We start from the raw sequence: 15,057 nt of genomic DNA on the forward strand, positions 1-15,057 counted from the left end.
ACGAGGACGTTTTATTAACCACCCCATGAAAAAACAAATCTGTCTTCAGGGGACTGATCCTGTTTTGTCTGAAAGTTGAGCAAAGCTGTAACTCTCATAAGTCCAACACCATAAATGCAAACGTTCATAAAACCGTCGACTTCTGGGAAATGACTGATGCACATCCTGTTCGCTCTGGATAGTTAGCACATGTTCTCAAAAACAGCAACTAGGAAATTAATTAGCCCTAGATCATTTGTCATTTTTATGTGAGCGGAGTTAGACCCCCTTTCTCTCCACTTTTATGAAAACATAGTGTTACAGCAAATCCACATTCAGTGGTATCAGGTCACACAAGGGATCTCATAAACTCCTAGAAACACTTCCTAATGCGCTGTTGCCAAAACAGTTTACAAATTACTTGGCTGCCAAAGAGTCAAACTTTGGTATGTTTTAAACGTGTCTCTGGGTGTAGCTTCTAGAGGTCTTTCAAAGTTATTCCTTTCTTTGTGTCTGAGTATGTCAGAAAACTGTTCAGTGTGTGCTTAAAATGTAAAAAGGTAGTCAAGTAAAGACGTGTCAAAAAAAGTGTTCAAATCAAACTGTTACATTTGGCATTTTTCAGAAATTCATCTGAATAAATAGGAACACATTTAGGCTTTGCAAAAGGTTTGTAACAAAGTGCATGAAGATAATATTTAAATTGGGTCACATTCGTTTATCCCTTTAGTTTGTCTGAATAGGAAATTTAGGCTTGTTTTCACACTTAATGGTCCGGTAGACTCAGTTCAATTGGGGGCCAAAATGGCAACATTTGTTAAATTTTCAGCTGCTGCCTTTTGTTTTCACACTGAATTGTGTCAAACACACAAACCTTTTGAAAAACCTGTGCACCCCCTCACCTGTGGTGGCGCTGCACCAAGAATCACCGAAGAAAGCAACTCAAAAACCACTGAAGAAGACACTGATCTCATTTCCTCCTTTTCAAAAAGTAAACAGAAATAGAGTGGCGTGAGATTTTAGTAGCAGTAGAATTTCTCTTTTGTCTTAGTCAAAAGACCATGAGCCATTTCTCCTGGTAGAGTTAGACTCTTGCATTTGTCTTGATTGTATTTACCCAGAATGCTCTACGCTGTAGTCCACTTAGTACTTTTGCAGCGCCGCGTGGCCTGCTTAGCATTTGAACTGCGCCAGAGATCACTTCAACCAAACCGAGACCTTGGTTTTTAGGCGGACCAGAGCCGAAGCGACTAGGTTGTAACAGTGGCATCATAAGCTGCTCTGTCTCTTAGAGTAACCCAACGGTACAGCCAGAAAACACACATCTTTAGTTTAACTCAATCAGGACACGGCCTTTCATAGTCCTCAGTGGAACCACTCACATCTCCACCCACCAGTCCTAAAAAAACCAGTCAGACCCTTTGGTGCCAAATTCCTGCTGAGCATTAAATTAACTCTTCATAACAAACTACTGGTTGCTGTGGAGCGTCCACGGGATTGGCATCTTCACAGACTCCAGGATCCAGAATAGGACCCCAGCAGGGCGGGGGAGTTCCCGCCTGGAGGCCGAGGCGTGATGTTCATCTTCAGACTGAATGAAAAGCTGAGTGGATGAGAGCAGATGTCAGACTGTGAATCTGTGGAGCTGTGAGGTGAATCTGACTCATGACTGAGGTCAACTAATCATTCCCTTCTCTCCGCTGCGCTTCGCTAATGAAAGCAGCTAAGGGAAAGTAATTAAAAGCATTTGTGGTTCTGTTTTATGAATAATGTTAGAAATATTTGAATCAGATTTTCCAAAATCTGACGTTGATTAGCTCATAAAGTAACAACTAACGACTTTTGTAATCTCTGTCTTCAACTTGTCGGGACGATTTTTTCAAGATATATCTTATAACTACTTGCTTGCCTACTTGAACTGGAACCACCAAATGGTGCATTACTAAAAAAGATTAGGATTGTCTACTGCACAGATTACCCTAAGTGCCAAGAAACAGACTGCCTTAGGATTCATCTAATGCAAATTTTTCTACAGTCAGACAAGAAGTCATGAATCTAATTTCTGAGAATAAAACCCATCACGTAAATAATGATATAAGGCATCAAACCAGATACATCTGAAATGCCATACTTCATAGACTAAAAAATGTGCAAAGAAGTAACAATTAAGAGTAGAGCTGGAGTGAACTTTTCTTTTTTCCGGTGTGTGATTACTTCCGTCTGGTAGATTCTACCGAAATGAACATGAATGAGCGAGTTAAAGGCATCAAGTTCTGCAAGTAGTTTGAAGTTCCAGTTCCAAAACCTCGCCAGCTTTACCACTCCAACAGTTTAAGGTAAATTCAATGAGATGCCAGAAACATTCTCTCGCTGTACATAGCAGGTAAAAATAAACTTGTTGGCATTTTTGCACTCTTACAAGTACAAGAAGGAAAATCTCTGTTTGGTCTCGATTACACTTGACTCTGGTTGCACCTTATTCTGGCTACCAGCTACATAATTCTAACAAAGGGAGAATAGTTTGTAAAGAGATGTTAATGGATTTCACTTTGATTTAATTTGCTGATATTTTACCTCAATGTATCAGTATATATTCTGTGATGTCAGAAGAAGATGTATTTGTAGTTCATGAGTGAACATAGCCAAAAGGTATGACACAATTTATAATAAAGGTTTCAGGGACAGGTTTTCATCTGAAACAGAAACAGTGACAGAAACAAAAGGTTTCTGTTTGCAGTTTCCGGTGCCGATTTTCCCCTGTAGTTGTTTTAGGGTGTTTTCAAACCTGACAGTCGAGGAGACTCGGTTCTAATGGGGACCAAAATAGCAACATTTGTTACATTTTCAGCTGGTGTTGTTTGCTTTCACACTACACTGTGTCTAACAATCCAAACTCTTTGAAAAACCTATTCCCCTCCACGCCTGTGGTGGCGCTGCACCAAGAACCACTGAATGTCTTTGAAGAAGACATTGAGAGCCACATCCTTTTTGACAAAACGTAAACACAATGGAGTGGCGTTGAACTTTTGCGGTGGTAGGATTTGCCTTTTGTCATTGGTAAAAAAGCACAAACCATTTCTCCCACTAGCGCTTAGCATTTGTTTTGGTTGCATTAACCCAATATGCCCTACGCTATAGTTTGCTTTCTGCTTTTGGAGTGGTCTCCGGTCCGCTTGACATTCACATATGCACCATAGTTCACTTCAACCAAGTCAAGACCTAGGTTTTGAGGCAAACCACAGTTCGATTGATTCATACGTCCCCAACAGGCAGGCCTTTCTAGGCAAACAAAATAGAATTAAATTAAAGTGGACTAAATGGGACTGGTGTGAATGTAACCATAAAACAGCCGCCTGCTGGTTTTCCTGAGGGCTGCGCCTGGAGGAGACAATCCTGTGACAGACGGCGGGGAGGGCTGGCGCTCGAATTACAGCCTCATCAATGATTCAGCGGGCAGAACGCCGACTGCGGTATACTGTGCACACATACAACTAACAGTCTTGTTGGACATGACACAAATAAGCAAGGTCTTGGAGCAGCACAAAAAAAAAACATAACACAGTCAGAGTGCAGGCTTACAGTAAAAGCACCCAGGTGCCTGTGTGTTGCACACAGTCAGACGCTGATACATGTCATGATAAACATGTCTGGATATGAAATCTTATAGGTTTACTATGAAAGATGATGCTCCTGTTCTTTTTAGCCTCATACACAGAAATCCAGTATCGGCGTCCAGTCAGCGGCTGCATGCTGTAAAACTTCTCTCTAATAAATAACAGTGACAAAGATGATAGAGTATACACATTACATAAGCACACGTATGTCCCCACAGCACTGCTTGCACAGCCAAGTGTCATCTCTAGATTTTATAAAACATGCACTGTGGCTGGCCTTAAAGCATCTGACAGCAGAGCTCTCATCAGGGGTCAGAGTGCACTCAAACATTTCTAATCATTGGTTTTTGACACAGATTTCAGTGTTTTAAAATAGCTGAAAATGAGACCCATGGAACCACTTTGGGGTCTTCTAGGAAAAAGTTCAGATGATATGAAAAGAGATGAGATGAAAATAAATTCGCTTAACAGAAACGTGGCAATTTCAATAAAAAGTTTTGCCCCTAGGTTTAGGTTGTTTTTTTAGTCGTATCGAAACCGACAACCAGATGAAGTAGTCGGAGCATGTTTTTTTTAATGACTTATCGCATGAAGAAACTTATTCATGTGTGATTTCAATTCCGTTTATTTGAAGGAAACACTTCCCAAAATCGTCTTTTTGTGACATTAGCGAAATATTGACAAAGTGTTGTGCCCATTTGTACAGGAAACGCAGCAACTAATTGCTGAGCTGAAAAAGCGGATATTTCTTCAAAACCCGATTTTCAGTTTTAACAATATAAGAAAATGAAAGTTACATAGCATGCAGGAATAATCTCACTCATGCTTCTTTCAGTCCTTTTCTTTCCTTACATCTTGGGAAGAATTTGAATGTTTATTATTGTCAGGGAGTTTAATTTTATCCCAGGTTCTTGCTATGAGTTTTCAGAGGTCAAATCCATCAGCCCCAGCAGGACTTCCTCACTTCACTTGGCTCTGGAGCCTTCAGTGACAGAAAGTCCTGATATTTGGTCCTCAGACGGCCATTTGACTCATAAGCCAGCTTGCTTTGCCATATAAAATCTTTCATTGAGATCTTTACTGATTAAACCGTTCGATGTACAAAATGTACGTCTGTGACAAAAAGTGATGAAATCCTCAAACTGACTGAAGCCAAATGAAAGGGATAGGTTGGATTTTCCCTTTTTAAATAAGGAAACGAGGCCTCATTTTGAAAATGTAAACAAACCCTTTGGGAGTAGTTGGAGTAAAACGTGTTATTTTGGTTAACTTTAGCCATTAAAAACAACTCCAACTAAAAATAGTCAAATCAGTCAATGTAGAGCTATAATAGTGATCCCTAACATTAATGACACATTGATATGACAATGTGGTTCGGTATTAATATTGCTGTTACACGTGGTAACTGGTATTTATCTCTCTCTCTCTAGCTATATCTCTCTCTCTCTATATATATATAGAGAGATTAAGCTTTAAGCAAAGCAAATTATATATGTAAAAATCTTGTTTACACATGTAGTATGTTCACCTTACTAAATAAAATTGAGTCCAAACAATTGCTTTAGAAATCCTCTGACTGATAAATAGAGCCCACCTACTTGTAATTTACTGTAAGTGTGGATCTAGTTGTTCTGTGAAGGCCTCTAAGGCTTGATAGAAAACATTAGTGAACAAACAAGGATCGTGAAGACGAAACACTTTCCTTAAGACATCAGCAATTCTCTCCGCAGTTGCCTGATTGAGTAAAAATAATCACTGCTCACTACTTCACGCTGCTCGGTATCTCTTTGTGCATTAGACAAGCAGCAGCAGCAGCAGCAGCAGCAGCACTGAGCGGGGAAGCCACGACATCAACAAGTCCCACACTCAACCAATCTGTGTGTGAGACTCATCATCGACATTCACTCAAGCTCATTCGACACAGGAAGGCTGGGGAGAGAGGCAGGAAATGGGTATTGAGCATGATCACACAGCCTCTGAGAGACTCAGTGCTGTGTATAAGAAAACGCGCCTGCATGGCTGCGTGTTTTCTTGAGCCGCTAAACGACATCGGGCCGTTCTGACAAACAACTTGACAGGGAAGCCGCAGAGATGATCTCAGCAACCCCAAAAATCCTGTTATGTAGAACCAGAGCAGCTTTAACTCAGCTGTTTGTGTTAAAACAAAACATGATGATTCAAACAGAAACCGAAGGTCCCCACAGAAACTGCTTTGTGCGCACGCAATGCCAAATCTGCAAATAGAAAAAATGTTTGGCTTTCATGGCTGATTTTTCCATCCAAATTTGACTTACATAAGTCTTACATGACTTGCACTTTAAATAATCTACAGGTAAAACACTCAATCTTTGAGTATTCTGACCTGAACTGTGCTAAAAAGCATCGGCAGTATGAAAAATGCCTCCTGAGCCGTTGTAACATTGTGCAATATGCAAATGAGCGAAATAAAGCCCAGAAAGAAACAGTACATTAATATCCAAGGATTTGTTCTTTTCCCAATCCCACAGACAGTATAGCATCTGCATACTTCTGCATAAATTAGTCTTTTTTATATATATATTTAAACAAACTTTTGTATCAGCCTCATTCATAGCAACTCCTGATAAAGATGAGCAAAAACAAGCGTTAGGAAAATTTTTTTTTGATTTGTTAGCATAAACTCACACACACTTATGCAAGAAAACCCAGCCTTAAATCACACACCCTCTTCAGGCCAGCGTTAATTTATCCCTTTTATGTAGTTTTTTCATCTTTTTTAAGAGAAGTAAAGAGAAGACAGTTGGACAGATAAATTTTGCAGCCGTACTGTCATGTCAGATGCAAGTTAATAGGAGTATTATCCTCCATAGAACTGTTACAATTATATGCATCACTAAAACAGCACCTAAAAAACTCACAGAGAAAGAAGTTTTCAGAAGATAGGTGACGAGAGCAGAACAAAGTATTTGCCTGAACAAATTGTGTTTTTCAGGGCTTATAAATTCAGATTAAGGCATGCAGCATCCAACGGAGCAACCCATCTCCGAACCACATCATGATTTAGTCACAGAACAAAAGAAGTTGCAGCAGGAGAACATGAGAAGCTTCCTGAAGCAACCTTATGGGAAAATTATCTTCATCTTTCCTTCTCCACCTTGAACAGAAAACAAGGCCATAAAATCGTGCCCACTGTCTGACCCACTTTCCATGAGAGACGTAATCTCTCCCCCTGCCCGGACAAACCTCAGCCTGTTCGGCAGCCCGGCGCGGGGCAGAAAGCCGGGGCCGTGCGGAGCGAGCCAAGCCTCTCAAAACTCAGCGCGAGCAAAAGCTGCAGCTCAGCCGTCAGCGCGATTACAACCAGGGAGAGCGCAGCCACGTGCAAACACAGAGATTAGTGCAACCCCACCACTCCCCCCTCGCACAACAAACATTACCTTAATCAGCTGAACAGAAAATGACCCGGATTCACAGCTGTTCATTGTTGCTTTAACGTAAAATGTTCCTATGTAGAAGTAGGAACATTAGGCGTTACGCTCACTAATTTACAGAGAAAATGACTTGTTATAAGCTGCAGCGGCCCACTGTTTTCAGCCTGTGTACACTTCAGTTTGTCATCATGGCTGGATGCGGTCATGGAGACATAATAAATGTGCTTTTGGACTCTTTTTGACGTGTGAATGTGAGAACTAAGTCTGTCCACGATAACATCGCAGCCACGCCAGACGCCGAGTCTGGGGCGTGGAGATCAGAAACCTGATAAGGTTTCACCTGATGCTACATTTTTAATGTATCTGGAACTCCCAATAAGTTATTTTTAATCTACTGAATAAAGGTTTTTCATAGCAGCTGCAGTCAGTGTAATCGCAGCTACAAAAACAGTAATTCCAATGAAAAGAAAAAATCAAAACTTCTCAAGTTACAACAAGAAAATATGAAATACTAACGTGTTATAATTGACTTTGGGAATATTTTGCTCGGTAATATCAGAAATTTCTTTTGATCTGAGCTTAATTAATATTAAACAGTCTCATAAGCTTTTGTATACAGTGAAGCTTGCAATGCAATCTGCTTTCATCAAACATGGACTAAAAATAAAATAAAAAACTCCACCGTTTGTCTCTGTGGAAATGGTGTATTCATACCGATGGGTAGTTTTCATACCTTATAGTCTGGTGTACTCAAATCAACTGGGGACCAAAATGAAAACAGTTGTTAGTGCTTTAGCTGATGCGGTTGGTTTTCACACTGCACTGGGTCAAATGATCCAAGTGCTTTGAAAAACCAGTTCACCTCCACGCCTGTGGCGGCGCTGCACCAAGAACTATTGAAGGAAAAGACAAGGAAGCCTCTGAACAAGACACTGAGCGCAACTTCCTTCTTCACAAAATGCAAACAAAAATGTAATGGCGTCAAATTTTAGCTACTGCAGCATTTGTCTTTTGTCATTGGCTACAAGTCATTTCTCCCGCTACTGGTAGACTCTTGTGTTTGTTTTGGTCATGTTTACCCAGAATGCCCCACGCTACAGTTCACTTCCTTCTTTTAGAGTGGTCTCCAGTTCGCTTGGCGTTCGCATATGCATTGAAACCTCACCAGAGCTCATTTCAACTGAACCGAGACCTGGGTTTTTAGGCAAACAAAGGTTTACTGTATTGGTCCGCGTCAGAGTTCGATTGCGCGTCCACACCTCCCCAAACCAACCAGACTTTTCAGGCAAACAAACTACAGTTAGACTGAAGCATCTAAACAGGGCTGGTGTGCATGCACCCTGAGATTCCCTGCACTTCCAGGATTACCAATGGCCTTGTAGCTACTTGTCTGAATAAAGCTCTGCTTACCAAGCCTGTCAGTTTAGCCAACTCAAGCTAGGTTTACAGCACTTTTATGCTCTACTTTTGGGTTTTGTTCCATGAAATCCCTATCAAATAAAAGTTGATAAAAGGTATTTGATATACTTTGAGAATCCTGCGATCATAGTAACATGTCGAATTGCATATATTTAAATGCAACCGACTTAACGTGAGAAAAAACAATGTTTTTTTTATCTAGCCAGTCAACACAATGTTGGGATTGGGAGGCTGGCTTGTGTCTTCACAGACTGGGTTACTAAGGATACAGCGTTGAGCCTCCGTTAGGACATCCAAGCTCTCTCTCTCTCGAACTCCCTGCATGACACCGCCGACTCCAGTTTCCTCCCTGTAATTGAGACTCTCTTGACACCAACCATGCAGATCCGCAGGACACGCGCCCTCCAAAAAATGTGCAAACGTGTGTTTTAACAACACCTACATCACGACTGGAGCCCTTTAGAGTAAAGTTCAAACTGTGTGAAACGGTAACGTCAGGAAAACTCTGCTCAATTATCCATTGTTCCTCCATCTTTACAAAAAAACACACACCAAAGGAATTCCTGTGTAACCTTTAAATTCAACGCTTTGCAAAATTAATAAAAGAGGCTTTTGCAACCCAGCACAAACCTTCGTCTGACCTGTTCTGCAAGATGGCTCTCCAAACTGCTTCGAAAAAGTTAGGAGATAACCTTTGCATGCAGCAATATCCTTCTGCAACTTTACCTTGTCTTTCTGATACATTCAATGATAGTATAGTAAAAAGGGTACCAATATATGAGATAATAATAAATGAATAACCAGCTTAATAACTAGCAGGCAATACAAAATACAATTCTATAAAAAGATCTACACCTTAAAAAAGCATAATATTATCAAGCTGAGGATGAAAAACAGAAGCATTTGCTAAACTCTTTTGCAAAAGGTTCACATATTTAGTGCACAGGATGGACATGATGTAATAACTCAGGACGCTATAGCTACAAGCCCGTGAAAAAAAAAAATCAAAAAATCAAAGCAGGTGCAAGCTCGTGGATTTGTCTGTGAGTAGAAAACACTTGACAGAGACGATAGTTAGCAGCCGCAGCGCTGCCTGATGACTTCCCAGCAGAGTGATAGGACATTACCAAATGAAGTAAGAGGCTGGCTGGACAAAGCAGGTGACGCTCAGAAAACACGGAGGGATAAACCGGACGCTCTTACGCTGCCGTGTCTGTTATATTTACTCGGATAAATCAGTGTACTTACTGCGGTGCAGATGATGAAGTCCTCGCTCAGTGTCTTGTGGTGCTCCGAAGGAAATTTCACATTAATTTCTTCGCGTCTGAGCTCGTGGACCAGAAATTAAAGCACGCAATAAAATAAATAAAAAAAAAAAAAACATACATATATATCGGAAGACAATGAGAAATTTTGATATTGTCTCGTCTCTCTTCGCGGTAAAATGACTGAATGCTTAAAGAAATTTGTAGCCGCGGCGGGTTGTGTTAGAGAGCAGCCTCTCCGTGTTGCGCTGTCCTTTGTTGTGAGCATCTCAACGTAAACACAGAGCGGAGTCGTTCTCTGCCTCTGTGCGCGTGTGCGTCAGGAGAACACCCGCGCAAGGCATGCTGGGAGCTGGAGTATTTTTTTCATCTCATCACGCAAATGAGGCTGGTGCTGCATTCAGTGACACCATCAAGTCATATTTTCTGAATTCGAAGTTGAAAACAAAAATAGCATTAAATTAAACGTTGGAAACTATACATCTAACGGAGGTTTGATCTAAATTTTCACTTTAAAAACGTAAACACCTGTTCTTATTCGTTTGTTTTAAGGTTGTAACTTATTTCCTAGTAACCAATTGTTGTCTGTTGCCAACAGCCAAAAAGAAAAAAAGAGAGTCAATCTCGGTATTGGTTGGCTGCTTTTCATAGCTTGTTTTAATTTAGTGATTCCAATTTATCCACATCCGTACTTTATAGGGTCAACAAACCCACCATTTCCACCCTTTTACCACAGGCTTCTTGATGAAACGGTGGCCCATTTCCTCTGACAGAAGTACTTCTGTGTTGTGTATAATGTCTGGTGGCCAATTCAGCTATGGCATTGTTTTATTTTTAAAAATGTCTTTACATATTTTTGAATTTACTTTTTCTCCCAGCAGTCCTTCCAAACAAGCTAAACTTGCTTAGACCTTTTCTAACCGTATGTCAGGAACTTTACAATGTACATATTGAGTCAAAGGTCGTAGCTAATATTTACATAGCTAATAATATGTAAATAAGTAAAATATTTCAAAAACATGGAAACTAGTTAAATGATCATAATAAAAGTATCAATGTGGATATATAAAATAAAAAATCTTAATGGGAATTCAGTAGGCCCTATGGCCTGGGGGCTAGACCCTCTTGTAATCTTATAAATTATATTTAAAAAAAATTAAAGCAAGGTAGTTCTGCTTCTGTAGACAAAGAATCTGCTAACAAGTTAGATTAGTAAAATAGTTTTAAAGCAATATGTTTTTACATCTTTCTAAATGTTTTATTACAGCCACAAACATCTGTGTATTTTACCAGGATTTATAAAACTTAAATTAATGCAAAATTTTTAGGCTGAAGGAAATAGATACATGTTTGTTTTTTCAAACAACAATCTGAAAAGTGTGGCATGTATTTATCCTAATCTCCCTTATTCCCACACCTAAAAATAACTTCCACTGCGACTGAGTAATCCCGATATCCAACTTTTCCATTAATGCCTCAAAGGTTTGATAGGGTACGTTCACACAGCAAGTCTTGATACTCGGCTCAAATACTTTTTCTTTTCTGGAATATGTTGTGTGTTTGTTCATGCTACTAATTTAATGCAACCACAACAAGACTTCTGTGGGAGTGACTTACGATCTCAAAGTGACTGGCATGTGCAGAAGAAGACGGTGGACGTCACACAGAGGCAAACTGTTTATGGAAGTAATACTGGATGAAGCTGTTTATGGATCGATGTTAAAATCTGATTTGTTTTGGAAGGGAGAAAAGATTGAAATTGGGCAAAAAAAGACAAAAAAACTAGCCTGCATTTGCCTGCTGTGTTCAGTCAAAAGTAACAGGAACAATATTGACTCCCAAAGCATATTTCAGTACTTAGAAACATCTGCAGACACCCGCATGTACAGGACAAACATGGAGAAAGTGGACATGCAGCATTTTGCAGATAAAGATAAAAGATGGATGCAGCACAGACAGTTACACAAGCCAGGCCTCATTCCAGTAACATCCGCCCCTGCTGAACCTGTAAGCACGGCAGCATGTTAGCTTTTGTGTTATCAGATGAGTGTCAGGTATTTCTATTGAACCATGTTTTTTTTTTCAGCTGAAGTCACGTGCCTGTCCTCTTGACTCCATGTTGAACCTACACACTCACAAACAGATGAGATCTCTGTTGTTGTTATTTTAATCCCGGAGTTTACTGAGATTTATTTGTATTTTAATTTGTGATGGCAGACTGTTTAAGCTCATAAAAGATGGATGCAGCACAGACAGTTACACAAGCCAGGTCTCGTTCAAGCCAGTAAATGTCTCCAAATATCCTCAGGTATTAAATGATAAATAAATTAAAAAAAACTGTATTTCACACTGTATAAATCAGTTAAAATGTTAAGATAAATGGCAAAAAAGTCTGTCTATGTCTATAGCTGGGTTTCCATTCACCATAAATTTGCACAAATTGAAATTACAAAATAAATTTGGTTAGTGGAAACACGGCAATTAAACAAAAACTCAGAATAGTGACAATCTGTCGAGTATCAGTGATGTTCAGGTCGGATGAACGCGACCTGGACATCCATCCATCCATCCATTTTCTGTTCACCCTTTGTCCCTAATGGGGTCAGGAGGTGCTGGTCCCTATCTCCAGCTACGTTCCGGGCGAGAGGCGGGGGTCACCCTGGACAGGTCGCCACTCTGTCGCAGGGCAACACAGAGACATACAGGACACACAACCATGCACACACACATTCACACCTAGGGAGAATTTAGAGAAACCAATTGACCTGACAGTCATGTTTTTGGAATGTGGGAGGAAGCCGGAGAACCCGGAGAGAACCCACGCATGCACAGGGAGAACATGCAGACTCCATGCAGAAAGCCCCCTGCCAGGAATCGAACCCAGGACCTTCTTGCTGCAAGGCAACAGTGCTACCAACTACGCCACTGTGCAGCCCGCGACCTGGACATTAGATCACATTTGAATCGAATATCCGGGTCGCATTCGACAAAAAATCCGACCTGTGTTGTTCAGACTGTCATGAAAAGATCAGATTCAGGTCTCATTTGCGTCAAAAAAAAAATCGGAATTGGGTCACTTCAGGTTGTAGTGTGAACGCAGCCTAGGTAGAGGACAGGTATGCAGAGATTAGGGTTCGCTTGAAATTTTTGCGCTGGACAGAGAAATCACTTTAGGTAGAGACCAGGTAGATCTCACCTTCTCCTCCACACAGCAGTTACACAACCCAGACTCGATCGGCGCATCCACACGGAGACAGACTTCACTTTGGTACCCACCGAGCTGCTTTAAAGCACACACTTACATCTGCCAATAAAATACACGCCTGCTGCTACACTGGTTGCCATAAGCAAGAGGCGGTCATTACAGGTTAAAGTGGTTTTCAACCAGCTGCAGAGACTTAAGGGAGACTTTACGACTGTGACTCAAGAAACCATCTGTGCCTGTAAGCACACAAACACACACACACACACACACACAGACTTCCTCCTCCACGCTCGTTGCATAATCTTCGCTCACATTTTAATCAGTGTTTGAATCGTGCTGTTTGTGTTGCCACGGTTACAGCGGATACACCTTTCCTGGCCGTCTCCAGCGGCGGTGAGCAGCAGACACACCTTCCTTTGATTGCACGGGTGAAGGCACGGCGGTCGGTTCGTTTCCCTCCTGATTGATGTTTTGACAAGCGCTTCTCTTCTCAGCAGGCTTCACTTTGTGCGAGCAGAACCAGAAAACTGTAAACTTGTACACGTTGATATGCATCTTCAGATTCCACAGTCAGTCCGCCCGTCTATGTGTTTGCACAGAAGCAGTACGTGTCGCAAGAAGTTAGAAAACAGAATAGAAAAGTTGCGTGGTATGGAGGAATTTTTCTGCCATTTCTGCCAAGAAATTCCTCCATAGCGTAGATGCCTTCTGTGTAGCAAAAGACGACCAAAAGGACTTTTCATGTTCAATTAAATGGATCCAGATTCCTGCAGCGACTGATAGTAGTCAATAATTTTACAAAAAGTGATAGCAGTCGAATGCTATTCCTTTTGTAAAAACAACAATAGCTGCATTTCCATTGCAAATGTACACAAAACCGTGTCGATTTTCCGCTAATGTCGAAAAAATACAATTTTGCAATTGCGGTATTTCCATTAAATAAGAAATGCAATCAAAATGATGAATGAGTTTGTTCATGTGATAAGTCATTAAAAACAACATACAGGCAATCGTTCTCCTGCCACTTCCTGTCAAATTCTTCTTTGTGGTTTTCGGCAGTAGCAACATCCGGGTGTCGATCGCATGATGTGGAAAAACTGTTTCCATAGCAGTTTTGCGAAATAGACCAATTCCCATGTGTCTAAAAAAATCCTAGCACCAAAACTTTTTATCGGAAAACAAAAGGTTTTTGTTTAATTGTTTCCATTAAGCAAATTTATTTTCAAAATGCCACAATGTGCAATTCTATGTTCAATGGAAACGCAGCCGCTGATAATTTAAAATTATAATTATTTTATGATATTTTCAATTCAAATCAATTCAGAATTACTTTATTGATCCAAAAAGAAAATTAAATATTATTATAACGTTTCTTAATTCAAGATTCTTCATAGAGTCATTGCAGATAGTGATGGCTGTGGGGAGGAACTGTCTCCTGTAGCAGTCTGTATAGCAGCGTTATTGTGACTTAGTTTCCTTCTGGCGTGTATCGCTGACTCGCGGACCAACATTTGCCATTTATGCTTCCATTCCAGTTAAGTAAAATGGGTTTTATAGCCGCAGATATTACCTGACTGTTTGAAAAAAGACATCGTATAACTTTTACTAAATATGCACTACAGAAAATCTGTTGTCATTTTTCAAAAGCAAAGCTTTTATTCCAATTTTTAGCTTTTAAAATAATAAAAAAAACGAGGAAAGACTCCTTCAAAAAGATGACAGCTACATTTTCTTATACAGGATGTTAATTTGCACATAGTGTCCAGACTAATAATGAGGAAAATATGTCTACATAAAAAATAACTTGTACTTTTAGAGTCACTTTGTCGTGAGGACTAAAATTAATTATTTCATGAAAACAACGGAAAAATAGCTAAAATCTGCATTTAGTATTACACCTGTTTTTAAGACTTCAGTTGTTTGTCGTTTTAAGTCAAAGTTTTTAAGAGCCATTGTGGACGGTCCAAAGAGCCACTTGACAAAGACTATTATATGTCCAGAATATTTCTACATTAAAACTTCTGTTCTTTTCTATTGTAATTCATTTTACTCCTGAGAAATGCTTGAAATGTGTCTGTGCAATATGTTTGATAAGTAACTGTCACTTTTTGAGTTGAATTGTGAAATAAGTCCATTTCTTAGAATTCACCAGTGTGCAGCCCAAA

At 40.1% G+C, this 15,057-nt stretch overlaps 1 protein-coding gene across 1 annotated transcript in view; it reads right to left on the reverse strand.

Annotated features, from left to right (window-relative positions):
- Positions 1–9,955, reverse strand: part of LOC102231457 (E3 ubiquitin-protein ligase pellino homolog 1) — a 45,414-nt gene extending 35,459 nt beyond the window's left edge. The window contains exon 1 of the mRNA XM_005811366.2: positions 9,671–9,955. The gene's annotated coding sequence lies outside the window, so the exon portion shown is untranslated. The remainder of the gene's footprint in view (positions 1–9,670) is intronic.
- Positions 9,956–15,057: the final 5,102 nt, after the last annotated feature.

The sequence above is a fragment of the Xiphophorus maculatus genome, chromosome 22, assembly GCF_002775205.1.
Source record: "Xiphophorus maculatus strain JP 163 A chromosome 22, X_maculatus-5.0-male, whole genome shotgun sequence".
Classification (NCBI taxonomy): domain Eukaryota; kingdom Metazoa; phylum Chordata; class Actinopteri; order Cyprinodontiformes; family Poeciliidae; genus Xiphophorus; species Xiphophorus maculatus.